The sequence below is a fragment of the Acanthaster planci genome, linkage group LG10 (assembly GCF_054643075.1).
Source record: "Acanthaster planci isolate LZ-2023a linkage group LG10, COTS_SCS, whole genome shotgun sequence".
Classification (NCBI taxonomy): domain Eukaryota; kingdom Metazoa; phylum Echinodermata; class Asteroidea; order Valvatida; family Acanthasteridae; genus Acanthaster; species Acanthaster planci.
The window spans coordinates 15,855,751-15,883,205 of record NC_141786.1 but is presented as its reverse complement, the minus strand read 5'-3'; the positions used below and the strand labels follow the sequence as shown (position 1 = coordinate 15,883,205).

The following is a 27,455-nucleotide window of genomic DNA, read 5'->3' as shown; positions in this document are numbered from 1 at the left end:
TGGGAAATGGGGCCGCGGCAAATGGGAAAACATGATGACACTGACGTTGTGACAGAAGATAAGCCAACAACAAGCTTCCTCCACGGGTTAAAACGTTCTCTTGCATGATGACATTTGTAAAGGTAAGATTATTATAAATGAAAATAAAAAGATTTGTGCGGGATCATGCAGATAAATCTGGGAAACCGAGTTTCATTACTAGCCTGTCTTACTAGTGGCTGAGGCTAAGGAGGTAGATTCTACCTCCATGCTAAGGCATAGCCACACTAGTGTGGCACGGACTCTCACTCCCGATCCATCCTTAGCCACACATCCGTATAAGCATACCTCCATGGTATAAGCAATATCGTGTCGGCGTATTGTACATGTCGGCGCACCCACTTATCATCGTGGGCGCAATTTCTTGTGCTCACGACCATGATCCTTGACCTTTCCACTTTCAAAAACCATTTATTGAATGATTTCACTCACGTTATTCAGGTATTTTCCAGTCTTTTTGCCTTTATCCATTCAATCCAACGGGCTCACTCTCACAGTCGCCATCTTTAAAATAAGGTCGTTGAACATACGTCACTTGACCCCTGATCTTGATACACGGACTGAGCGATAAGATACCTCATGTACTAATGGGCTCTTCTAAAACTTGGGCAAGGTTTTTGAGTCATCTCCCCCGGGCGTTTCATTTCATATATAAAAAAAGAGAAAAAAAGAAATTTTGAGTTTACAAAAATTACGGGTGTCTTATCAATTTATTCATTGATACGTTTATTTTTTGGGGTTTTGTTTCTTTTTTTACTCATTTGTGTATTTACTTCTTTATCTATTTACTATGAACTATGCAAGGCAGAAATAAAGTTTTCCTTGAAACGGAAAAAAATATTTATTTATTAATTTATTCACTTATAAATTAATTATTGTATTACCTTGCAAATATATATGAACTCTTCATTATATTGTCCTTGTTTAAATCAAGTTTCCTCTGTGAGAATTGAAAGAAGTATTTATCTGTTTAATTATTGTCTTTTTAACTTTATTTTTAGAATTCATACTGCTCTATCAAAAGTTGTGACAAGTACTGTGCACATCAAACTTGAAAACAGGCTTTGAAATTCCATCATACAAAGTTGTGTGCCATATTTTTGGTGGTCTTGCATGCAGTGGAAGCGTGAAACATGGAGCAGAAAGTGAGACAGTTGTTTTCCGACATTAGGAAGGATTTGTCATTTGATTTTGATTTACACGAGGAACAAGTGCTAGTACTAGGTGCACTGCTCAGGGGAGAGATGTTTGTGTCGTATTGCCAACAGGTTCTGGGAAAAGCTTGCTTTTTGCCCTCCTACCCCTGATGAATGACAAAGTAAGCTGTGATATGGAAATTTGTCCACAAATGGACAATTCTTCATTGAATGCAGGGATAAATGAATGAATGGATGGAGGGATGTAGATGGGAGTGCAGGGATGGATGAATGAAGGATGCATATGAAGGGAGGGGATTGGATGGATGAGCAGAGCTCTTCCCTGAAACACCATTTAGGCCTAGATTTTGCTTTGCATGGCTTATAAATGATTGTTTTTGGGATACAAAATTAGATCCACCCAGAAAAGAAACCCCACGTTGCATTAGTGGTGTCCCCACTGAGGGCATTAATGTAACACCAGCATACAAGGTGGAGTGCAAAAGGTGTACCAACAGGGTGTATCATGCCATGGGATGAAATGACTGCAGAGGACAGAAGAGGTACTTTAAATCTGCTTGTTATAATTACGATTCTGATTTTACATACTTCTTCAATTTTTGTCCTTTGTTTCTTTTCTTACGGAGGAGTCTGAAAAGAGATGCATATTCCCTTGTAGGAAAGTTCTTTGTTTTCATAGACAGATATGAAATATGGGGAGTCCAGAACACAGAAGAAATTTCCATTACAGTATTAATAAGAAGTACCTGTTTATTTAAAAGAATATTGCTTACTTGTCAACCACTTCCTTGTCTTATAGAACAATAATGCACTTAGCAAATTAAAAAAAAAATTGTCAACTATCAGAAAACGAGTTTGAAACCTGAGTATGCATTACATGTATGTACTTTGCAGAGAGAAGCTTTCATCGCATTAAATGTGTATAAATCCCCACCATTTTTTGTCTTTTCAACCAGCCGTTACAGATGGAAAGGTGAGTGTTCTTTTTACGTCTCCAGAGGCAGTTCTTTCCCTTGACCATCCTTGGAGAGATATGTTGAAAAAAGAATGGTTCCGGAAGCACATCTGTTTGCTGGCATTTGATGAGGCCCACTGCATTACTAACTGGTATGTTTTGATATGTTATATAATGCCCAACCAGCCATGCAATGGCCAAGCAAGTGATTCCCATTTAATGATATCAAAAACAGAAAGTGACAAGAGCAGTACCAAAATGCTTCTTGACCTTAAGCTTGATTTGGGCCAATACCGAAGTAAAACTTTGCAGGTACATGTAATACAAATAGAATTGTAACGAGTCATGCTACATGGCACCTGATTGATTACCATGAGACTTGACTTATTAAAGTATGTGTTGAAATCAGGGGCGGGGGGGCACAGCCCCAAAGGGTTGGTCCACAAATTGTTTGGAAGAAAATATATGGAAGAAACTTTGGTACAATTACCAAAGTACCATTTAAATGGTATTTTTGTTGGTTTTTTGAGGGGAGGCTTTATCTAAGGGAGAGTAAAGTTTCCTTAAAAAGTGCAATGACTACACATCAAGAAAAAGGTCCAAAGAAAAAATTGTGTCATGAGCCCCCCATAAAAATACCCGATCCTATGTGCGCCAGTGGGTGAAACGTGTCATTGCAATACAAATACCTTAGGCTATATCCTGAAACTACATAAAGCATGATCCAACAAGTTGCCCATACCTTTAACCTGTATTATGGATGGCCAGTCTGAGCCAAAACTTTTTTGTTCTATTTCAGGTACATCAACACAGTCTCAAAGCTCTGGGGTTACATGATGAGCACACTCCAAAGTGATGCATGGATAGCACAAAATTCAAAAAAGCCTTGCGAAAGACTGGTTGATACGTATCACTCTTCCTGAGATGCAGGTAGTCAAGACAGGGTTGTTAAAACTTTCACATCTGATGGTGTCTTGAGGTGCGCGGTGGCGACATTTGCCTTTGGAACGGGGGTTGACGTTCCAGATGTGAGGATGGTGTTCCATTGGGGGCTATCCAAAAGCTCTATCGATTTCTGGCAAGAGGTTGGCCGATACTGCAGAGATGGTCAAGCAGGAACAGCGCTCATTTATCCAGCTACTTTTCGAGGCCATATCGTCACTTATGAGTCTTTCAAGGAAATGGTTTCCAGTTTTAGGCAAAATGAAATCTGCATCAGACAGGCTATACTGTCAAGTATGTGGCTGCCTGAGATGGGTCCAAAGCCTTGTGACAGAAAACCAGCATGTCCAAAATCTTGTAGGGACCAATGCCAGTGTGTTAGATGTATTTGCTGCTCATCATGTAGATCCTCTTGTCCCTGCCGTAAAGCGCAAAGAAAGTCAGAATTACGCCAATATAGCAAGCGGTTGGACAACAAGTCGCACTTTCTTTTGCTGATATTTCTTGAAGTACTGCAAGTATGGATATGAAACTTACATCAATGGATAGAAAAAAGTCATTCTGATCAGTGTGAATTATTGTAAGAAGCAACATTTTTTGATTTATGGAGGGGCTGACAAGAATAAAATGAGTGTTATGAAAGATGTAATTATAAAATCAGTGCTCTGAAACATTTCATTGCCATAGCAATTACATATTTCTGGGCACTAATTTTCTATTGTTTTTTCAATATGTTGTGGTATTTCTTTGTTTCCTTTAATATGTATACAATCCTGACATGTCAAATGACCTGCTGGAGAATAAAGCACTTGTGCAATTCAGTGTATTCATTGCACAAATTCCTGCCAGGAATCCAAGGTGTGACTCAACTTCATTAGCTTTACACCTAACTTAGCTGGATCTTTAAGATGTAACGAATGACGATACTTTGGGGAGGCACTGTGTCGACACCCTGGTACAAATTCAAACAGGTCGTCATCCTTGTATTCAGCACAGAACTGCTTGAAATTTAGCAGATCGGCCTTTGGATGGTTTGCCAGTCCTACAAGCAATTGAAGACATGAAAATGTCACCAAGATCTCGACCAAAGGCTCCGCTGATTTCACTGCAGCGCTGAACTTGCTCCTTTGTGTACACTCCCCTTGATTGTGCTAGCATCTCTTTGTAATCCTTATTCAAAAATTCATTGACAAGGTCAAGCCCAATATTTCCATCCTTTTTTCCTGTTAGATTTCTTGAGCTATCCTTGGTGGATAGAATCCAGATATTCCTACCAACATGTGGTGGGCAAGTATGAGATACTTGTGATGCTTCTTGTTCCAAAATGCAGGAATATTTATACGCCAGTGATCCATGATGGCTGGTCCATCACCTTCTCGAATGGCCAGTCTGAAGGCCAGGTGGAACAAGCCCTAATAAACTGAGCAATGATTTAGAATATTCAAGCACGCCATCCTTGTCATCATCATCTAAACTATCCTTTCTGCACTCTGAACAACAATACCATTTGTCAGGCAGGTCATCCACATCATCAACATCTATGCATTCCATATGGTACCATTCACGGTGGTTGCATCTGTCTTGTAACTCGCGCTGTACCATTTCCTCTTCTCGACCAGTCCTCTTATGACAACTGCAGTAAATGTAATCAACTGCATCCTGGCATGCTCTTGAGCACCACCAATCACCTTCTGGGGGCTCCTGGATATTGACACAGCTGCAGTGAAAAAAGCCACATTATGGTTTGTACATCAAATCATTGATTCACCAGTATTTTCTTTACAGCTACAACCGTCTTCTTCAACACTGTCCCCAATGTCCAGAAGAAACTCTGCATCCTCCACGTTATGATTTTCCTACTCCCGCTGCTGGTTACATGTGATGGCTATCTCATCAGATGGAACACCTGGCCAAATGAAATCTACTACTGCCTGTGTCAGGGTCTTCAACCATTGTGTTTGCCCAGAGGGGTCTGTTGCAGAAGGGAATTCTGCAGGTGGAACATTTGGGTCGTAAACTTCGGCCAGCTTCATGGCCAACATCACTGTATATCCCTCAGTTGCAAAACGCACAAGGTATTAGACTGCGTTGAAGTTGTCCATGACTTTCTTTTTAGCGGATCTGTGCCCAAAATCCTGCTTGAGCTGGTAGGGTCCCCCGGTCTGCTGCACGTTTACCTGTGATCAAGTCATTCATTGTGTCTTGTAACAGCAAACCTCGATTGTGAAACTCTTGAGGGCATTGCACAAGACCTTCGAGTCTGTCTTGGGGTGTTTCTTCCCCCTCCCTTGCTCGCTTTGCGTCACACATTCTTTCCACTGAAAGACCATCTCCAAAGCAAGGGATTGGATGCATGGAATTTGGAGTACATGGCACAAATTTTTGCAGGTACTTCATGATGCGGATTGTTCCTGGAGTGGATGAGGGGTTTTCTTCTACTACCCCCAGATTGACAATTTCACTTCGTTGGTTCATTTCCTTTGCATGTTCATGGGGTGTAGCCTTAGAGCAAGCAGTGTTTTGAAGAAAGACTAGATGAGATTTGAGGATCACTTGTACAACCAGGGTCATTCTCTCCTTCAGTTTACTCCAAGTGGATGCTGAAGGTAATATAGTGGATAGTGGTATGTCTCGTGCCTTCACAACACCAATGTTCTGCTCATGGCTAAAAGCAACACGATTCCTGACAGCGAAGGTTAGGGCCCGCATCCTGAACTTGTTGCTGTACATGCGTGATTGATGTCTGGCTGCAGTTTGGATCTGTACGTTATCCCAAACAACACAGTACCCGGGCTCACTAGGCACACTTGCACTATTATCATCACTTTCTTCAAAGTCAACTGAATGTGGACCAGCCGTCTCACAGACTGACAGTGGGACAACTTCAAGACGTGATACAGCCTGATCTGATGAACATTCATCGTGGTATTCAATTCCCAAATCTATTCTGTCAGTCACAACAGAATCTACGTGTATAGGCACCTTTTATTTCTCACCCTGATCAAACTTGTTCTGCAATGAATCATCCTCACATGTGGAGCAATCTTCATCCACTCCCAAGTCTTTTTTATCCATGCTTCTTACTGGTAGATTTGAGGCACTAGCATCTGTCGCCCATAAGCACCTCCTCCTACGACTTAACCTAGCATTTGTGTGATGCATTTCTATGTCTTTTTTCCATGTATGTAGTTTCTCTTTAGAACCCTTACAAACTCTGTCAATTGTTCCAATGGTGCCTTTTGGACCCTTCATCAGTCCTAGGTTTTGCAAGCAGCTCAGAAGCTTCTGACTACACCCATGTTTCCACAGCTGAATGCTTAAACAGCCTTGAATGAAATTGAACACTAGTGGCCAATGTGAGTACATGATCATTGCTAGCATTATGCCAAGTCTCTGGTTGCGCTGCACTCTAGCATCAGCCTTTGACACACGGTAGTTTTTCTTGCCGCCAACTGGAAATGTACCTTGACGTGTAACTGGGTCTGGTATGGCAGCTTTGAGGGCAGTCACCAAAATGGGCATGTACGCCTCTGCTTCAGCAATGATGGCTCCCCAACTCCACTTGGTGATGTTGTCCACATTGACATCTTTTGATAATGTTGCTTTCTTGGAGTATGATTTGGTCTCCTGTCTAATATGCCTCTCTAAGACCTTACCAAGAGCAGCTCTTCCTTTATTATTCCGAAGCAGGCAAGAAAAGGTATTTTCATATTTACTGCTGCAGATCAAAGAGGCTGCCCTATATTTGATGGCACGGGCATGTGCCTTGCATGTCTTTGTAGCTGGGCTGTAGCTATGCCTTGTTCTTTTGGTGTTGGTTTGGCCGGGGTGCTTATCACATGCTTTCTGGCACCTCTTTTGGATGTAGCAGCCTGAAATGGCTTAGCACAAGAAGAGCACAAGAAACCATCTTGCGAAAACTTACTTGGTGAAACTTCAAGGATTTTAAGGGAATGCCTCTTCCATCCCTTTGATTTCTTAACGAATGGTTTTTCACAACTCGGGTAAACTGACTGGGGATCCATTTGGTACCTCTTTTGAAATAAAGAGAGACGTTTCTCATATTCTCTCTATGCGTAACCTCTGATGAAGCTGATTCATCAAAATGGACCTAGAAATTACTATGTACAATGCAATTCACCAAAATTGCATTTTGAATGACTTATTAGCACCAGGCAACTGCAGTATGGCTATTTGGTATCAGACTGTTTTGAACTCTCCTCTTGAAAGAAGAAAACCGACAATATTTCCAACAAAGACTTCATTAAAAGTATAATTTTGTAGCGTGCCGCCGACCCTCACACTCGCCAGTGGTGTGCCGTCAGACAGATGCTCAGGATTAGGCCCTCCCGACGAGCAGTTATCGGGAAAACCCGGGACGTACCTCCGTTTTGGAGAAATATACCCCCAGGCACCGTATGAAATCCACAGTCACCCACACTTTCTCACCCACTCTGGCTAATCAGTAGAGGCACTAATAATCCACACCACCAGGGTTTTCTATGTGTGCACTCTGATTTATTCACTCCTACTCAGGTGTATCCTATCTAGGCGTCTCCTATACAGGTGGCGGGAGACTTGAATGCAATGGAACTTGACTCATCACTTGTTATTCCACTCACCAACTCGGCTGCGTACCTGTCTGGTAGCTCCGGCTGCCGCGGGGTCCTCGGTCTGGCCGATTACTCTAAAGTGACCCAGGAGTGCAGGAGAGCGAGTTTGTGAGAGCTGGCTCGCATGTGTACCAAGACTTGCGAGAGCTAACATGCAACATGCAGAGCGCGACGTGCAGGAAAAGCGCGACGTGCAGAAAAAGAGAGCGACGTGCAGCGAGCGCTGCCGTATATACCGCTAGCAACACACGCACTGGCTGCAGCGGCGCGGAGCCACCTCGCCGGGTACCAGCCCTAGACTGGCACTAGGCCAATGTTTCGTTACACAGCCTTGCCTTAAGTTTGGTCAGTCCCTTGACCATATAACTTACAATAAATAAAACAAAGAAACATTGGTCGTCTAAACTTATACGCACCTAAACTTATACATTTTAAAGACTTGTCCTTTCGTTCTAAAGAAAGAGCTCTGGAAATCTGCGGCCTAAACAGGCTCCAAGTGACCTAGGTGCAGTCGTTTAGAAACTTTACAACATGTTCCAGGTCCTCAACTCAAATAACTTTTAATTTTGGGATCAGAATAAGCAACAAAACATTGTACAACCTTTTTAGGCGCAAGGCGATTACTGTCCTCGCTTAACTTCGGGTAATCTAACGATAAACTGAAAATGTGATTTACACGGAACTTCCTTTTTCAAATTGAATAAATTCCTATACAGGTTCCAAGCGTCTTCCACGTACTTAAATAAATTCTTATGACTGTAAACATGAAACTCTTTAAACAACCAACACAGCTTCTGCTCTTAGTTTTTTTTTACAACTCTCAAAAGTATGGCCGCAACTATTAAACTATAGAATACAACTTTTCACTTTGGTTAAACAACTTTCCGATGTAAGAAGGTAAACTTAGGTTAACAAACTCGTGACCTCCGAGTGTATACATAAAAACAACTTATAGTTTCTTCTTGACTCAGAAACCAGCCTTAAAATCAACAATCGAAAACGCGCTCAGTTTCCTCTCGGGTGACCAAAAGTCCTCCGTGGTACAGGGTACGGGTCTTCCTCTCTGTGATCTTGGTCACGTTGCCAATCAGGGAACCTTCCAGGTGTTCCTTGCTCATGGACGGCCCCACACTCTCTGTCTGGGATTCTTCATCCAGGATGATCCGGCGAATCTTCGCTGGGGGCGGCGACTCAAATGTACCCCCGCCTGCTTAGGCTCACTTGCTTCCTTCAGAACGACAACACTGTAGTGACGGGATGAATAATTATGCAGGGTTCGCATCTCTCCAAGGTAAGTTTCCTTCTTCTCCGTCTCGGCGATCTTCACAACTTGTCCAGCGAAGAACCTTCCCAGGGGCATCCCTCCTGAGTGTCGTTTTGGCTCCTCTGGTGTGGCAGCAGTGCTACTCCTCGACCCAGCATTCTCTGACCGCTGCAGCTGCCGAACCAAGCTCAACGGCTTCCCTCCTGCTGGCGGCATAGGCAAATTTTCCTCCGGCGTGCTATCCCACAACATCGACAAAATAGGCGATGATGCAAGCTCGAGGACATCCTCCCCACTTTCCGGCGACAGCCCAGCGACAGTTCCCTGCTTGAAGTTATGCTTCGCCTCAGGCTTCTCAGACTCGCTTTGGGACACTGTCGTCTGCGCTCTGTCCCCTAGCTTGGCGTCAGCAGCCTCCGAACGCTCCGGTGTTTGCCCACCTGCCTCCTTCATTGCCTCGCCTAGCTTCGGCTCTACATCATCTGTTGGTGCTCTAGACACAGTGCTGGGTGGAGTTTTTGCCTGCCCCAGCTTCTTCGACGTCTGTCTTCGTGGGCCTCGTAGGTCTCACTCTTGATCTCCTTCACCTCGTCTACGCAGTCTGGGTGACAATCACGGTAGTGTGCCTTCAAATTATCCCGGAGACTATTCTTATGGGCGCAGTGCCTGCACCAGTAGTGTACCCGCAGCCCATGTTCCGTGACTAGGTGGCGTTCCAGGCTTCTTTTGTGAAGGCTCGCCTGGCACTTAGGACACTTAGTGCGGTCCCCATCGTCTTTATCTCTGGACTTCTCCCACCTCTCTCGGTCCATGGTGAATCTGTGTAGCGCCTGCATGGGAGGAAAGCAAAGGATGCACTTTACTTCTAGAGTGTTTCTCCCTCTCTCACACTCGCACAATCATGCACGCTTAAAGGTATCTCTGTGGCATTCGTCGATGCTTGGGGGATTTCGACGCAGCGCGATAGGCGCAGAAGGAACTTCAGGTCCCTCCGTGTCGTCACGTCTGGTTGGAATACCGGGAAATGGGTTGTGTTGGTCGGGTGTGTCAGCAGCATGAACTGGTTGTGGTGACGCTGCAATGGCGAAGGGGCTGGCGTTTGGATTTAGGGGTCGCCCCTTTCGTATGGGTGTTTCGCTTTGCCCATTAGAATTACTTCCTGACGCTTGCGTTTGAGCAGGGCTTCTGTTCTTTGGTTGTCTTTGGCTTAGGGTACTTGTGCTGGTTTCTTCTGACCCATCTTCGATCCATGCCACAAGGGGCTCCCCTGTGTAGGGTTTCAACCTGTCGCGGTACACCACTTTCATCTTCCCTCGCTTTTTTCGTTGAATCCGGAAGATGACCTCAGACAGATGGTGTACAATTAGATACGGGCCTTCCCACCGGCACTGCAATTTAGGTGAAACGCCCTTCTTTTTTGCAGGGTTGTGCAACCATGCAAATTCTCCTACCACCAGCTTGTCGGTTGCAGACCGCCTGTCGTAGTAGTTTTTCTGCCTCCTTGCACTTTGTTTCAGACACTTCCGTGCCCGATCATGTGCAAGACTCAGCTGTTGTTCATCCATCGGCGGGCTGTCCGCCTTTTGCATCTTCTCCTCTCGGCCACATTGAGTGCAGGGTTTCCTCGACAGACCATCCGCATTACTGTGAGCACGCCCTGGTCTGTGCACGACAGTGAAGTCAAACTCACTGATCACCTGCAACCATCTTGCCATCTGCCCTTGAGGATCTTTAAAATTCACAAGCCATCGAAAGGCTCCATGGTCGGTCCGAATCGTGACCCTACGCCCGTACGGGTATTGTCGAAACTGTTTCAGGAATACCACCACCGCCAGGAGCTCACGCCTCGTAACGCAATAGTTACGCTCCGCCTTGCCTAGCACCCTGCTCGCATAGGCGATGACTCGCTCTTGCCCGTCAATTACCTGTAACAGGACAGCTCCAATACCGGACGCACTATCGTCAGTATCCAGGATGTAGTCGGCTTCAGCAACGGGGTAGGCAAGTATAGGCGACTCCTGTAGTCTTGTCTTGAGCTCCTGGAAGGCATCCTCGCAGGCATCACTCCAAATGAAGTCCCTTGACTTCTCTGTGAGACTGTGTAGTGGGCGTGCGATGTCCGCAAATCCTTGAATGAATCTTCTATAATAAGATGCAAGCCCAAGAAAGCTCTGCACCTCTCTCGTAGTCTTGGGTGTTGGCCACTCTCTGATGGCGCGAATCTTGTCTGGATCTGTGGCGATGCCTTCGCCTGACACAATGTGTCCAAGGTATAGCATGCTCTTCCTAAATAGGTGACATTTCCGCAGCTTCAACTTCAGACCCGCGGCTCGAAGGCGCTGGAAGACTGTTCCCAGGCGGTTCAATTCCTCCTCGACGGTCTTCGCAAACACGATTACATCGTCCAGGTAGACTAACAGGGTCTCCCGGTGCAGGCCAGCCAGGACTCTCTCCATCAGCCACTCGAAGGTGGATGGCGCATTGCATAGCCCGAAGGGCATGACACGCCAGACGTACAAGCCACCTCGGACTACAAATGCCGACTTCTCTCTAGCTTCATCATCAAGCTCCACCTGCCAGTACCCGCTGGCGAGGTCTAATGTGGAAAACCACCTGCTGCCTGCAAGGGTATCGAGGGACTCATCGATGCGGGGTATAGGGAAGGCGTCTTTGATAGTCACTGCATTGAGACGACGATAGTCCAGGCAAAATCACTGCCTACCATCCTTCTTCCTCACAAGGACCACATTTGATGCCCAAGGACTCTCGGTGGGCTCTATTCTTCCCTCCTTGATCATCCCCTGTATTTGGCAGTCGATTTCCTTCTGTTGCTTTGGCGGAAATCGCCTCGGCCGCTCCTTTATAGGACGCGCCGCACCTGTATCTATCTTATGTTGAACCAAGTTCGTACGACCAATGTCGGCGTCACTCCTTGCAAAGACGTCTTGGTTTCTGCTCAAGACGTCAGCTATTCTGCCATGGTACTTCCCATCCACTTCCTGGATGCTTCGGTCATACAACTCTTTCAGGTGTTCTGGGACTGACGCAGCTGTTCCCCGACTCAGTAGGTGAAGGACCCCCAGTGCCATCGACGTCGTCACCTTCCACAGGCGTAAGGAACCCTACCATGGTTCCCTCCTTCACGACGCACTCCCTTTTCCCAGGGTTGAATACTCGCACGGGAAGCACCTCTTCCTCTGAGTTGACCAGAACTCGCGCTACGATCATGCCCTTGTCTGCTACCTCACTTCGATCCGATGGTTCTATGAGGCCAAACTTACTGCTGAGCTGCTCACCCATCACTAGGGCTGGCACCAACGCCTCGTGGCCTGCTGGGACCCTTGTGGTTTCCCCCACAACTACCTGGGCACATAGGCCTCCCCCACGTTGGTCCGTACACTTCATCTTCTCCCCGCTCAGCGTCAGCTCACAGGTCCGAAAGTCCAGGGAGCACTTGGTTGATAACAGGAAATCCATCCCCAGGATCCCCTCAACTTCTCCCGTGTTGCCAAACACAGCTCAAACTGGACATGTCGTCTTGCCAATCTGCACTTCCACCCAGGCCCTGCCGAGAGTATCCATCTGGCTACCGTCAGCGTTCTGAACGCCTATGCCATCACTCTCCAACCCTGGCCGCTTCTCTTTGGGTATGCGGAAGTAAATCTCCGAAGACAAGACGGAGTCAGTTGCTCCCGTGTCCACCAACAGCTTCACATTGATTCCCCTGACCTTCGCCTGCACAAAAAGCCCTGCTTGTGCCTTGTGGTCACTGTTCGGTCTCACGTCGCCTTTCTCTATATTTTGCCTCTTTAGGCTGTCCTCGCCTTGGTACTCTGGCCCCTTTGCTGTTCCAGCTGTCCCTCGGGCCATTGAGTCAGCTGGCTGTCGTTTCCCGACTCCTTTGCGCCCCGTTTGCCCCGTTGCGGACAATCACATGCAAAATGGCCTTTGCCTTTGCACCTGTAGCACACGTAGTGTGACGTTGCCTTGTGCCTGACAGTAGTCCTAGGCGCTCCTTGTCGCCTTCCTTGCGTAGCCTCGAACATTTTTGTCATCCGCTCTAGCCATTCGTGAACTTCCTTGTTGCTCTTCTGAAAGGACTCCTGCAGTTGGCCACATCTCTCCTCAAACTCGTTTCTAACTGCTTGCAGTGAATCGCTTGGTGCTCCATCCACCCCTCTGGCAAACTTCGTCCGCTTGTTGCAACGTTGCTCCTCGATCTTGAGGAAACCTTCTGTACTCAAGGCGGCGCGGATGGCTTCATCCAAGGTCGACGGATTGGCCCTGAATACTCCCTCACGGATGGCCTGCTCCCGTATCGCATCGGAGAAGTGCCCTCGCGCTAATCGATCACGGCCCTCTTCTGTCAACTCCGGATAAGCCAGCGCCGACAGATCACGTATGGACTGCCCCAGCTCTTGCAGCGTCTCCTTTTCTCTCTGACGCCTGTGGCGAAGTTCCATTAGGTGGTTCTCCGCCAGTTGCCCTGGCCCAAACCGTTTCTCAAGGAGGCCAAGCAGCTCCTTATAGGGGACTTCTTTTCTGCTGGTGGCCAGGTTCCCCAAAATCTTCACAGCCTCCCCCTGCAGGCTTGCTGCTAGGAAAACCTTCGCCTCCTTGTCAGTTGTTGGCCAACTTGCATGCTGCAATGTGCTGCTTATACTCTCGCCACGGAGTCTTTCCGTTGAATTTGTCTGGCAGGATGTTCGGCCGTTTCCCGCTACCTGTTGTTGCACAGCTTTCCGTCTCCACCTTCGCCTTCACTTTCTCTTCGGTACCGTGTGACTCCAACAGGCCATCTCCGCACTGGGTACCCTGACTCACGTACATTGACCAGTGTTCAGTCACTCTCGATGGTGACGTCTCTCTGCCGGTGGGTGTCCACCTCTCGCTGTCATTGTCGCTAGCAGTAGGCGTCGAAGTGGTGGGTTGTGTAGGCACCGGTGTAGGCGGAGGCGCAGCTACTAGAAATCTTCTTCTTGGCTTAGGGGTGGGTCGAACCTTTGGCCCCAAGGTTGCAATCGACAAGTCTGGTTCCCGTTGACTCGTGTCAAGTCTTGCTAGTAGTTCTCTCACTTGCTGCTGAAGGCGCTGGTTCTCAGCTTTCAGAAGTTCCGACTCGTTGTGCTGGAAGTTGCTGTCTGACGAGTCGTACGTCGACAGGTCGCCATCAAAATCTATGAGGCTAACTGCCATCTCGCCTAGGTAGGTGTTGCACCTTCCCACACCCTGTATAGGCTACCGGTCATTGCTGATTCTGCGATGCCAATCCCACTTCTGACACCAATTTTGTAGCGTGCCGCCGACCCTCACTCGCCAGTGGTGTGCCATCAGACAGATGCTCAGGATTAGGCCCTCCCGACGAGCAGTTATCGGGAAAACCCGGGACGTACCTCCGTTTGGGAGAAATATACCCCCAGGCACCGCATGAAATCCGCAGTCACCCACACTTTCTCACCCACTCTGGTTAATCAGTAGAGGCACTAATAATCCACACCACCAGGGTTTTCTATGTGTGCACTCTGATTTATTCACTCCTACTCAGGTGTATCCTATCTAGGCATCTCCTATACAGGTGGCGGGAGACTTGAATGCAATGGAACCAATTAACTCAACACTTGTTATTCCACTCACCAACTCGGCTGCGTACCTGTCTGGTAGCTCCGGCTGCCGCGGGGTCCTCGGTCCGGCCGATTACACTAAAGTGACCCAGGAGTGCAGGAGAGCGAGTTTGTGAGAGCTAGCTCGCATGTGTACCAAGACTTGCGAGAGCTAACGTGCAACATGCAGAGCGCGACGTGCAGGAAAAGCGCGACGTGCAGAAAAGGAGAGTGACGTGCAGCGAGCGCTGCCTTATATACCGCTAGCAACACACGCACTGGCTGCAGCGGCGCGGAGCCACCTCGCCGGGTACCAGCCCTAGACTGGAACTAGGCCAATGTTTCGTTACAATATCTCCAAAAAATGATGTCTTCCTTGCTCAATAATTTCCCCTGCTGATAGTGCTAGCTTAATTCCCTTTGTAGCCAACTCTCTTACTCTGAAGGTGTAATTCTACAACCTTTGTAAACACAGAACCAATTCATTGGTTTTTAGTGGAAATGTAGATGGTTTGTCTTGTTTCACAATGTCACAGTTTCCCACAGCTGTAATTGTCAATACTATACACCTACTTGTCACTACATTAACATGTTTCAGTATTTGGGTAGCAGAGTGCTCATAGTCTGAAATGGAACTTAGAAGTAAGTAATGACGACACTTTCATCTTTGGGAGAACACCTAACTACTTCCTTCAGCATACTTGTGGTTGGTTGTCCATCACAGTCAACCAGGTATCCAAAATCTGCAGAACCAAATCACATGAAGGAATTGAACATTCATGAAGTTGTTTTCAATGTTTGTGTAAGTACATGTATCATCAAGGCATCTGTCATGAAGGGTTCATTTGAAAGTCGCAACGGAGAAATATTAGGGACAATAAGTGGTTCGAGCTGACAACACTTCATCCTGGACTGACTAGACACCATGCACATGTAATGTATGGTGGTTAGCATGTAATTAATCAAAAGTACATTATGAAGAAAGACATCAGGTCAAAGTAAGGATTACTAAAAACAAAACGTTTACACATAGCTTCTTACAATATGTTTTCGAGATAATGAAATTTATGGTAGGGTATCTTAATTGAAATAATTACATAAAATAAAAGCTAACCTGTGTCATAGCAGGATGTCCGAAGAATATGTGCATTAACTGTAAGCCAGAATCCAACAGACTTTCAAAGTAACTGTATGTGCACACTTAACATTCAACAAAAGTCTTGTCCACAGGGTCCAGACCATCAATGCAACTATGCATGGCAATATCTGATCGTGAAAATGTATAATGGTGGTTACATGTACATGTAGATCACAAATTACATGACCGGAAAACTTAATGAAGACAAACTCTGAAGATTTGTTACAATTATCTTGAATACATTTACTACATTTACCATGCTTGCCTTATTTGTGTGCACAATTTGTTTCTTGTCACACTTCAGTCAATTAATGTTCACCTAAACGTTCAGCAATTGTCAAAGTCACTGCTCCTCATTTTACGATTTGTCCCGCATCCAGTGATGATGTCTTTGAAGACTCTGTATAAAGTACGGAAAGTATGAAAAAGGCACCTTGAAATTTAAATTTCAAGGTTGTTTCTGGCATCCAACTTGGACACTGCATACTATTAGGTGAGGTATGTCGTACTGAACAGCATAGCACTCTTGTTTATTTGACGAAACAACACAAAATGATTTCTAATTGTATATGGCTTCCCATGCCCAGAAAAGCTGTTTGAGAGCATCATTTTCATGTACATGTATATAATTTATATCAAATGTGTAGTTTGGTCATACTGTGTAATGTGTTCATGTATAATTCAAATATAAGCTTTTAATACACACTGTCAATAAAGTTAAAAGAACAAGAGTAGGTGTCTACATGTACCTGATTCAAGATTTATTTCATTTTCTACAGCATAGTAATCACACACAATAATAGAACTTTTAATAAATACATAAATATGATTGAATGATACTTCAATACACCTAAGAAAGGATGCTGTTGACAGGTATCCAGTGGAAGCAATGCTTTTAGATTTGGGCCCCATTTGTAATATTACTTATTAAATTACAAACACACCCCCCAAAAAAACAGACAGACAACACAAGTAAACATGTAGAACTTTGCAACTGTGTGTAGCCTGAATGCTGCTGAAACCAGCATGGTATGTTTAATTGATATCTTTATCTTATCTGACCAAAATGACCCAGATATGTACATAAATGTATTTCTCGGTTGGTTTCTCAATGGTTGAATTGACACTTTAAGTGTTAAATGACAAAAACTGAGAAATACATTTATGTCAAGGTCAAGGATCATGGTAGTGTGCACAAGAAATTGTGCCCACGATGATAAGTGGGTGCGCCGACATGTACAATACGCCGACATGATGTTGTGCATACGGGTGTGTGGCTGAGGATGGATCGGGAGTGAGAGTCTGTGCCACACTAGTGGGGCTAGCTAAGGCATAGCCCCATGGTCCTCTTTAACATGGTGAAATTCTTGAATATTTGCAGTAATTGCAGAATACCCCGCCACTCTCAAAAACGACCCCTGGAATGAATGGTTACGTGGGTACAAGGTAAAAATCCCTTGAGAAGAGTGTGACACTTTGACCTGTACCTGACTATGAGGCTGATCATGCTGCGTGGTGGGGTATTCTGCAAATTCCCCCCAAAAATCAGCAGCATCTTCATGTAGAACTTCAGTCACAGTCAGCGTTTGACATCTTGACCAGTTGCAACACAGCTCCTCTGTTTCTTCTTGTTTTCCTGACCCCATCAAAATAAAAGCTGAGCTACGATTGGTCATTGGGATGGAAGCAAATTTGGCCAATCACAGTGAGGCTTTCATGAGTGACGGGAACATAAGAAGGAAAGATAGGAGCTGTGTTGCAATTGGTCAAACTGTCATACAGCTGACAGTGATTGAGAGTACATGCTCCATGAATGGGCAAAATTCTCAAGAATTTCTCCATTTTAGTGAAGATATAAGGTGAATGAAGCTCTCTATCTAATGTCAAACTTCACCTAGAAGGCATGTATGAAATTTAATTTTGTTGCACAAAAAGCTGTGACAGCAGAGTAAGTTGGCACAATCAAAACGGCAAATGCGAGTTTGTACATAGCTACTGATATCTCTAAGGGTAGGTATTTAAACCTTACAGTTCTGGAAGTAGGCATAGGCCTACCCCAGAACTGTAGGGATTATCTGTTTCCTTGCTCAATGCTCAGTCCCATGAACAGAGCCTGGTAGACAATGAACCCCATAGCCCCATAAATAGCACCCAGGACAAGGTACTGGACTGCCTCCAGACCCTGGGCCCCACACTCGTGTGATAAACAGTGGTCGGACGTCAAAGAAATTCGTTTTTGAAATGTGTTCTTTTTTCCCAATCTAACCCTATCTATCCCTATGAAACACCAGTTTGATAGAAAAGGGTCCATTTTGCACTTGAGAAAAAAGATCAGAAATCTAGCCAAATTTCAGAGCTTCGTAACAGGTGAATGAAATAGAAATTTTTCAATCAGAATACTTGGAGTTTGATAATATTTCAGTTATGTTGAAATTTGAGGTAAAAATACTGCTCCAGCAAAATAGAGAATCAAAGTTAAAGCAGGTCAATAATATATGAAGGGTGATGCTGTGACAGCAATAAAATCTGAAGAGATTCATTTTTTTTATTGTAGGAAGAGGTCAGATTAAGTGAAGATCATGGAGCAAGTAGTGGCTGATGTTTGGGCAGCATCACCAAAGAGAGCCGAACCTGAGTAAGTTCCTTGCCAGTATTGGATTATTCAGTGACCAGCTGGACCGAGAAACTCAACTTTATTCCTGCAAATTGACTCATTTCCTCTCATGTCCAATGTACTCTTATCTTACTTAATGCCCTCCTTCCCAGATCCCTTCGAAATCCACAAGGAGATTTGTGGAAGAAGTAGCAGGATTTAGGAAGGAAGAGCCCAGCCCACCTATGTTCCTATGGAATGTTGGTGAATGTACGACTCTGAGGAGGATTTTTAAGGATTTGGAAAGGTTCCTAGGAACCAAAGTCTTTCAATGCCATACGCATGTCTCGCTAAATGAGATAAAGTTGTAATTTAATACAACTGTTGTATCATTTTTTGTTTTCACCCTGTCAGCTGGGACGAGTTCGACCACACAGAGAATGACAGCGATGACTGTGACACTAGCAGCAGCACAGCAAGTGAAGGTAGGTACATTTGCCATGTCCGGAGACTGTGTGTAAAAAGGTTCCAGATGACAGAAACAAAGTTACCAATTCTATACAAAAACTTTGTATTAGGGCTTCTTCAGTCCAAAATGTTGGACATCAGTGCAGCTGTCCACTAAAGAAAGATACTGTACACATATTTTATTTATTTGTGGGTTATTTCCTTGTTTTCAGAGGAGAGAAAAAAGGACGAAGAAGTCAAAAATCTGAACGACAAAAAGACTGAAGAAAAAGGTGAAGAAAATGAAAGTTTATCCTTTCTTTTCTTTTTGGTTTTATTTTTGTACTGATTCGTTGTTGCAGCTGAAGTCAACTCTTAAAGGGTAGCTGCAATCAGTTTGTTGTAATTGAACTCAAATCTTAAAGGGCAGCTGCAATCAGTTTCTTGTAATTGAAGTCAACTCTTAAAGGGTTGCTACAATTAGTTTGTTGTAGGTGAAGTCGACTCTTAAAGGGTTGCTGCTATCAGTTATATTGTAGCTGAAGTCAACTCTTAAAGGCTAGCTGCAATCAGTTTGTTGTAATTGAAGTCAACTCTTAAAGGGTTGCTGCAATCAGTTTGTTGTAATTGAAGTCAACTCTTAAAGGGTCGCTGCAATCAGTTTGTTGTAGCTGAAGTCGACTCTTAAAGGGCAGCTGCAATCAGTTTGTTGTAGCTGAAGTCGACTCTTAAAGGGCAGCTGCAATCAGTTTGTTGTAGCTGAAGTCGACTCTTAAAGGGCAGCTGCAATCAGTTTGTTGTAGCTGAAGTCGACTCTTAAAGGGCAGCTGCAATCAGTTTGTTGTAGCTGAAGTCGACTCTTAAAGGGTAGCTGCGATCAGTTTGTTGTAGCTGAAGTCGACTCTTAAAGGGTAGCTGCAATCAGTTTGTTATAGCTGAAGTCCATATGCAGCAAGGTATGAGACGGAGAGAACCCCCCCTGCTTTGTGTTGGTCATTGTCTCGCAGGAATCTGGGGAATTCCTTTCAGACATCTTGGGGGGACGTGTTAAGTAACAATAGTCTAGAATGTGTATAGGGATTTGACATGTTGGGGGGGTACCCGTCGGTCTCATTTCTTGCTGGGTATACTGAAGTCCACTGTTAACCCCTTCCCGGTGGGATTCTTTTGACCGTGACTGCTGGGCTGTGGTATGCCCAGTATACAAAGCTCTGTCCAGCAGCAGGCCCCATTGAACCAGCAGCTGCATGGTGAATAGACTGTATGTGTGGTATGCACTAATCCTCATAGAATGGTGCTGCGTTTGCAGTCATCCGTTGTGAAGGGGTTAAAGGATAGCTGCAATATGTTTGTTGTGATTGAAGTCAAATCTTAAAGGGTAGCTGCAATCACTTCGTTTGAATGCAAACCTTCAAAATGCGCCTTTGTGTCTCAGTTAATCTTAGTCTAAGTTTTATTTCACTGTTTCAAAGGGTATTTTACCTCCAATTTGGTTTTGTGCAAATAACATTTCCATGTTCATGAGCAAAACTTTGATGTCATCCCAGAAAGAAAGCGTCGCATACAGTAGTTTCTACAAAAAAAGTCCTGTAGATTTTCCTAGACTCAGTTTTCCTTTTCACTGTTGTTAATGTGCATAGCAATAAGGAAGTATCCATCCTTCTCTCAGGAATTTTCAGTTAGTAAATGCTGAGCTCATAATTTGAACAGAAACACCTGTACACTGAACCATATCTTCTCTAGATGACTTCACAGCAAAAGCGCCCTCAGTTGTCCAGGAAAGCATCAATAATTGTACTTGTTTAAGAACATGCACTCTTCAGTTCACTGAACCAAATAAGCATGTGAAAGAGTTTTCAGAAATGTTGAAGAAAACATGTAAGAAAGAAATTTACTGCCGCCACATTTTAAAATCAGTGATGGCATTTGTGTTTTTTCAGCTTTTGTTCTTCTGAAGAAGCAAGCATGGTAGAAAATCAAGTCCTAGTGATGGCGACTCTGAGAGTGATGAGGAACAAGAACAGTGGATGGAGAAAACAGCAGGTAGAAAAGCTGTCATTTTATAGTCATGTTATGCTGTCAGAACTGAATTTCCGCTGGTACACTTAGCCATGGCATTCCTGACGTCTGAACCCCAGAAGAGGTGGATTCTTTTGGACCATCTCCATCCAGGGGTTGGGGTAGGGAATCCCCATGAACTTGGCTGTCAAAAGCTGGATATTTTAAAAACCTGGGTGTATGGATAAAGACTTTCCTTTTCAGTACAAATATGAAGTTTTATTTCAATCGGCCATAAGGTTTGCACATGCAAGCCAGAGTGCATTGAGCATGGCAGTGGAGAACGTTTTGGGTTGACCTGTCTTGGAGTAATTGCTGCTAATGAGCAGTATGTTCGATTTCCACTATTATGACTGCAAAGAGTTAATGAAAAACTCCGAGGGGCACTGCTGAATGGAAATAATTATGCACTGTGGTTATATTAGTAAAAGTGTTGGGCGGGGCAGGTAACGGCCTCCAGCTCTTTTATCGTTAAGTTCCCAGGTACTTACAAAAAGCAAACACTGAGAACCAGTTTTGTTGTTTGTACATTTGCCAACTGCCTTAAGATAGACTTTGTCCGAATTGACTGGCTTCGGCTGACAGTAACACATACGTCTGTGGGAAAAGACTCTAGCCACTCACCCGTGGCTTACCTATATTTATTGTGTTACTTCTAGCTTCAGCAATACCTTTTGTACATTGTCGTAAAACCCACAATTCCCGTGGGGCATATTCAAAAAGTAGTTATTACCAATGCAGACAAACTTACCGGTAACTTCTACCTTCCTTTTTTATCTTTGAATTTTTAGCAGGTGTTAAAGGTGATAGCATTTTGGTTTCTCCCCAGCTTGTCGGCTCATCTTCTGGCATCAGTGGCCTGATAGAGTAAGGTGATAGCAGCGTAGTTGGTCCCCTGCATGTGGGCTCATCTTCTGGCATCACTGGCCTGATAGAGTAAGGTGATAGCAGCGTGGTTGGTCCCCTGCCTGTGGGCTCATTAGCAGCGTGGTTGGTCCCCTGCCTGTATACTCATCATCTGGCATCACTGCTTTGACAGAGTAAGCTGTCTCTTGTTTTTTTCCTCAGAATTACGAGAAGAAAAAATGTGATTTTGGTTCCCACAAAAATTTGGATGAACAGTGCATCATCTGTCGTTTGTACATTATGTTCAAAATTATGTGCAAAATGACTCAAGATCTAAAGAAGGTCATCTGAGAACAAACCTGATGAAATTTCAGCTCAATTAATACTTTCTGGGACTTGGACTTCAGATCAAAAGTTGCCAAGTCATGTTAGAATTACGCTGGAATTTGAGCCTCAGGGACCCGTTCTCACATTCACTCAAATGCAGCTATGCAATATCACACACTTAGCCAATGAATTATAGTAACTGATATGCATGTTCGTCATGTGAAGGATTGCGCATTTCCAATGGCAATTTTCCAAAAATGTGTCCCCCGATGCCTCATCAGAAATGGCCTTCTTTCTTTATTTTCTTCAAAATGACAAATCGCCAGAAAGAATAACTTCACAGGGAGTTTAGTTCCACAGCCATCTATCAACCAAGTATGTTTTTCAACAAAAATTTCATCAGTTCCTTTTTGGCTAACTGCAAATGAAGGACTGCACTTTTAAATGTAATGTGTATCACTCCCTTCTTAGGCAGGCAGAGGTTTGATGGGCGGCTTTTGATGCGATAATGTAATAATGATAAATTTACAGGCTGTTCTTGTTAGTTCATTGTTGAGGCTACGGCAGTCTTCCAGTTCGCAATAGACCGATTGCACCTGCACCTGACCTGTAGTGGGTATTTAATATCAACAAATATGGCGTCTACCAAAAGCAAGTGTTTCATGAGTATCATTTACCAAAAATAAAGCCGAGGGCAGGTACCGTACTCAGACTACTGATGTGCTGGGTACTACACCGTAAATTGGCTGTAGTGTTTGTAAACAGCATTCAAAGCACACGGTGATATGGGGTTCATACCCACTATAGGTCACGTGATTTAGCAGGCGCAATCGGTCTCTACCAGACAACTTTGCTCTGCAAAATGCCAATGAAATGTCATATTTATTTTAGTCCCGGAAAGTCCTGCAAAGGTAACTGGGTTTGGTTTTCAGATTGCTGTGGGAATTCCTCTCAAACCAATCAGAACCCACTCAGCCTGTTACTCCCTGCACTGCCCAGCACGGTGTGGTGTTTATGGGTTAACCACTAACAGTAACCAAATATAATTTTAAGCAAGAAGGGTTGAGGTGCTTAAGAGTTAAAACCTGTAAGTTTTGCTCATTTTGAAAAAAAAGTCTGTTAGTCTTAGATTGTAAACTACCTTTTCTTGTTTTTCCCCAGTTTCAGATTTCTGGAATGCCTTGTTGACTGTTGAAGGTGATGGCTGCCTACGGAACTTTGAGGCCAGGCAAACTATCCTGCGCAGTGGTGACACGGGACTGGCCAGCAATGGAATCTCCCAAGTTGAAGACCCAGGTTACGTCATGAGTGAAAGCAGGTAAACGTTTCATGTGTGGCATATGCTGGCTTTTAGCAGGGGTGGACGCCGGGTAAGGGTAGGGTAGAACCGTGGTCAAAAGGAGCCAAACTCTCTTGTTTTGAAAAATAAAGGATTTTTGGTCGATTTCCTTTCCCTTCCTTTGAAAAACTGATGTAAAGCCTCAACATATACGGTACATGTAGCCTAACCCCTCAAAAAATGGAAAAAAAAAGTTGGCCCCCAAGAAACATGTTTGCCCACCCCTCCCCCCTGAAAAAAAATTATAAAATAGGTCATGGATCTACCAGTGGTCTTTGGCTAGCAACAAAGAATTTATGCATTCAACCAGCTTTATAGACCATAAATTTATAAAAAGTTTCCATTTTGAGTATCCATGAGCAAATTGCGACCTCATCCCCAGGGGGTTCCTTGAGCATTCCTTGCTGTGCATCATAGAAAATGGGTTTGGGCAAACCGTGGCAACTTGTCCAAGCTGGGGCCAATTTCATAGAACTGCTTTAGCACAAAATCTGCTTAAACGCGAAAAAACCTTGCTTAAAAAACAAAGCTTACCAGCTCAAACTCTGATTGTCATGCCAACCAAAGACAGCTAAATTATACAATCCCTAAACAATAAACATCACAAGGAGTTTTGGCTGGTTACCTGATTTATCAAGCAAGATTTTCTTGCGCTTAAGCAAATTTTGTGTTTAAGCATCTCTATGATATTGGCCAAAGTGCACATAATGTGAAAGAAAGATAAATTCAGTACATTGCTGCGGTTTAGTGAATATTTTAAGGCAAATTTGACACATTTTGAAAGAGCACCAAGAACTCCATGTTTCCAAAGCATTTCAAAACAAGAAAATAATCTCAAAATGGGAAATTTATTGAGGGTTTTTGAAAGTGAGTGGTAGATGTGGAAGAAAGGTCTTATTTGTTGCAAGAAAAACTTTATTTTTGAAAAAAAATTGCTAAAAACAGAAGTGTATCACGTAGTAAACACTTTGCTCGTCGCCCAGTGCCCAAACAGGGTGCTGGGAAAGGCTGATGACTTTGCACTGTGATTGGCTACATCATGCATGACCTGTGACTGCAAGGTTTTTATCACTTCCTGTTACGGAAGTGTGACTTAAATTTTTCTGTTTGCCAATGGAAATGCTTTCGCACGGACAAGGTGTCGGCTATATGATAAAAACATGGTCTTGGTACGGTACAGTCACAGTGTGATAATTTATCTTCTCACTATCACCAATCACGTGTCTGCTGGTGACATGTTTCAAATCATTAATTATCTTGATCAATTTTGGATGAACGAATAGAGCGTAGCAAGAATATTTTCAGCAGTGAGGAAGGAATTGAAAAAATATTGTATTGTTAACTGCGGCTTATGTGAGGCATTGAGTGAGCCCGCGCATCTGGCAGAATTTTACCCACAGTGCTCTGCACACCATTAGCTGTCACCCTGTGTGACGCATTTCCCTCACTGAAATCTGTGCAAGGCCATCAGCCCATCCGAGCGCCCTGTTTGGGCGCTGGGCAACGATGAGTGAAAACGCTTCACAGTATTAGCCACCATCCCAAATTCCTAATTTGTTTCAGTCATCCCCAACTCTGTCGACTTCTTGCTCACTTTTCAAATAATTCTGCTTACAGTTTTGAGTTTATTCATCCATTTCTGTTTAGGCACTGTCAGTCTAAAGGCATTTTGGGTCTAGCTGTGTCTTTCCTGATTGTTGTTACAGTAACAGCGCCCTCTGTTGGCCAGAATGGCATTTACAATCTCAAAGGTTGAAAAGGTCACCTAGTAATTCACTTAACCCAAAAGGTTAACTGGGCTCATTCTTCTGTGTTTGATTTCTTCCCCAGACACTGTCACGTGAAAGCCGAGCACAAGGAGAACCAGATTTTTGCACTGATGAGAAGAGCGCCCTCGCCTCCTTCAACAAGGGGAGAAGCAAGATGGAGGACAAGATCCCTTGGGACTTCCCAGGAGAGGAAGTACCGGTAACTCTAATACATGTAGATGCCAAACCTCGCCTCCATCACTCAGGGGAAAGATTTCCAAGATTACATGAGACATCCTCTTCAGAATCTTAAAGGCACTGATTTACAAAGGCAAGGAAAGGACTCAATCTTCTCAGAACTGCGGTTCCTTGCTTCCACCTTTAATAGTGATGGAGCAAGTCAATTTACATTAATACACTACCCAACAAAATTAAAGGATCATACTTATTGATTACATCATAATATGAGTGTCATTTAATGTGCTTATGTTCAGGCAACAAAAACACAAAGAAACTTACACTACGGAGGACTGCAATCTCATGACACTAAAGAAACCACACTTTATTGCCCTACTAAAAGTGATGGAAGTCGAGTGTTTGGTGAATTTGAGTTAGAATGATATCCTGGTAAATAGAGGGCGCTATTTGTGATTCTGAAATTATCACAGCCGAGAAATAATTCACTTTGAAGAAATGATTATGCATTTTAACGTGAAAAAATCAACCGTTAATGGTTTAAGAAAGGTAATGCATGTGTGACATACATCTGTTTGCAAATATCTTTCCTAAAAATTGCATATTTTTATTACTTTCCATGGAAATGATGATTGGTCCAAAAAATAAAACTTGTGTTTGTCAGTACAGTAAATAAACAGCTTTGCAATCTTCAAACCCCTCAAATCAAATGGCAAAACGTCCGATCTTGCAGTCAATTTTTCTCAAAATGTCCTCAAAGCGAGATTGTACATCGTTTTACCAAAATAGGGCGGTATAGTCCTGACCAGTCTCAATGTACTGGTAGTCCCCCCCCCCGTGACTTTCTAAGGCACTCCCAATCTCTTAGCCCTGTTCCTAAGAGTCATCTCATCCTCTGGCACTTTTCAACATCATTTAGCTGTCTCTGAACAGAACTACCACCAGAAATAATGTGCAAGGAGGGTGAAAGGTGGCCATTTTGAAGTTTGTGCAATACCTGAGCAACACTTGTTAATGCTTTTTCACTCCTCCCACTAATTGGGCTCTGAAACACGACTAACCAATTGCACTGTCTCACATTCTATGGTGCTCAACCAAGAACATTAGCTCCAGTGTACAAAAGGAAAATCATTGAGGTAGATAACTCGCTTACATTTTCAGAGACAAATGTCGGATCCTTTAATTTTTGAGTAGTGTACATGTAAATTAGTAAACATGCTGCTATAATGAACAGGGCAAGGTTCACACAAAATGCTTGGTTTTGCATTTCTCCCCACTGTTCCAATTTAATTGGTACCACTCCAATTGTTGAGTTTTCAAAGGCCTTAATATTGAAACATTCCAATTTCCATTAAAAAGGAAAAAAAAGCCCTGGTGAAAGAGGGCGCTATTTGCCAAAAAGAGGGCGCTATTTCCTATTTTGAATTGGCAGTCATTACAAATATATGGGTGTACGAGTAAATACAGTCCATGTCAAGCTGATTGTTTTGCTATTGGCACTTAAAATGGATATTCTAATATTTGACTTTTTAACACTGAAATCTTCACTTACGAGTCATCAGTGTTTCTTAAATTCAAAGCAAATTTTCAGTGTCGGGTGAAAGTGCACAGATATTCAGGAGCCAATACTTCAGTATCGTGATATTGTACAAATCATTCTTGACTCAAGAGGTACTTTTGTAAATATTTAATGCCTCTCGTTTGTGTACTTCCACGTATGTTGTGTACTTGGATGTATTAACACACATTTAAAAAAATACTTGTGTCCATAAAGTTATCAAGATGCTGTGATCAGAAAATTCCAATGATATATTTGTACCAAAAAAATTACCTTTTGGAAAGACTACAAATAGATAGGACGCACATACAAATAATTGTATTTATTGCATACTTTAAAAATTGAATAGAATATTGCGTGATTCATATTTCCCTGTTCCCCATTCAGGACACCGAAATTCCAGTACTGTACCCATCTCCACTGTTCAGTAGCCTCTCTAAACCTCACTTTAACAAATGTTTCTCATCCCTTGCAAAGTTCTATGTGCCTTGGAAACTTCTATGTTGTTCATGCACATTGCCAGAGTATTAGAGAAAAAAGTCCTGATTAAAATTAGTCACAAAACTGCAAATCAGAAATTTGTTGTTTCAAAATATTACCCTGTAAAAACACCTTTGGGTGTATGTGACAGTCACC

At 43.7% G+C, this 27,455-nt stretch overlaps 1 long non-coding RNA gene and 1 pseudogene across 3 annotated transcripts; one reads left to right on the top strand and one right to left on the bottom strand.

Annotated features, from left to right (window-relative positions):
* LOC110983034 (uncharacterized) lies at positions 1-27,455 on the top strand. Of its 3 annotated transcripts, XR_015426631.1 has the most exons (8): positions 1-122; positions 18,263-18,343; positions 18,716-18,786; positions 18,982-19,041; positions 20,689-20,791; positions 21,636-21,846; positions 23,141-23,297; positions 25,149-27,455. It is a non-coding gene; the product is annotated as an uncharacterized LOC110983034 (long non-coding RNA). The 3 variants fall into 3 exon arrangements; XR_015426630.1 differs by lacking the exons at positions 20,689-20,791; positions 21,636-21,846; positions 23,141-23,297; positions 25,149-27,455 and adding exons at positions 1,591-1,738; positions 2,153-2,169 and having other exon boundaries at positions 18,982-19,170; XR_015426629.1 differs by lacking the exons at positions 20,689-20,791; positions 21,636-21,846; positions 23,141-23,297; positions 25,149-27,455 and having other exon boundaries at positions 18,982-19,170.
* Positions 4,081-6,168, bottom strand: LOC110988352 (uncharacterized; annotated as a pseudogene).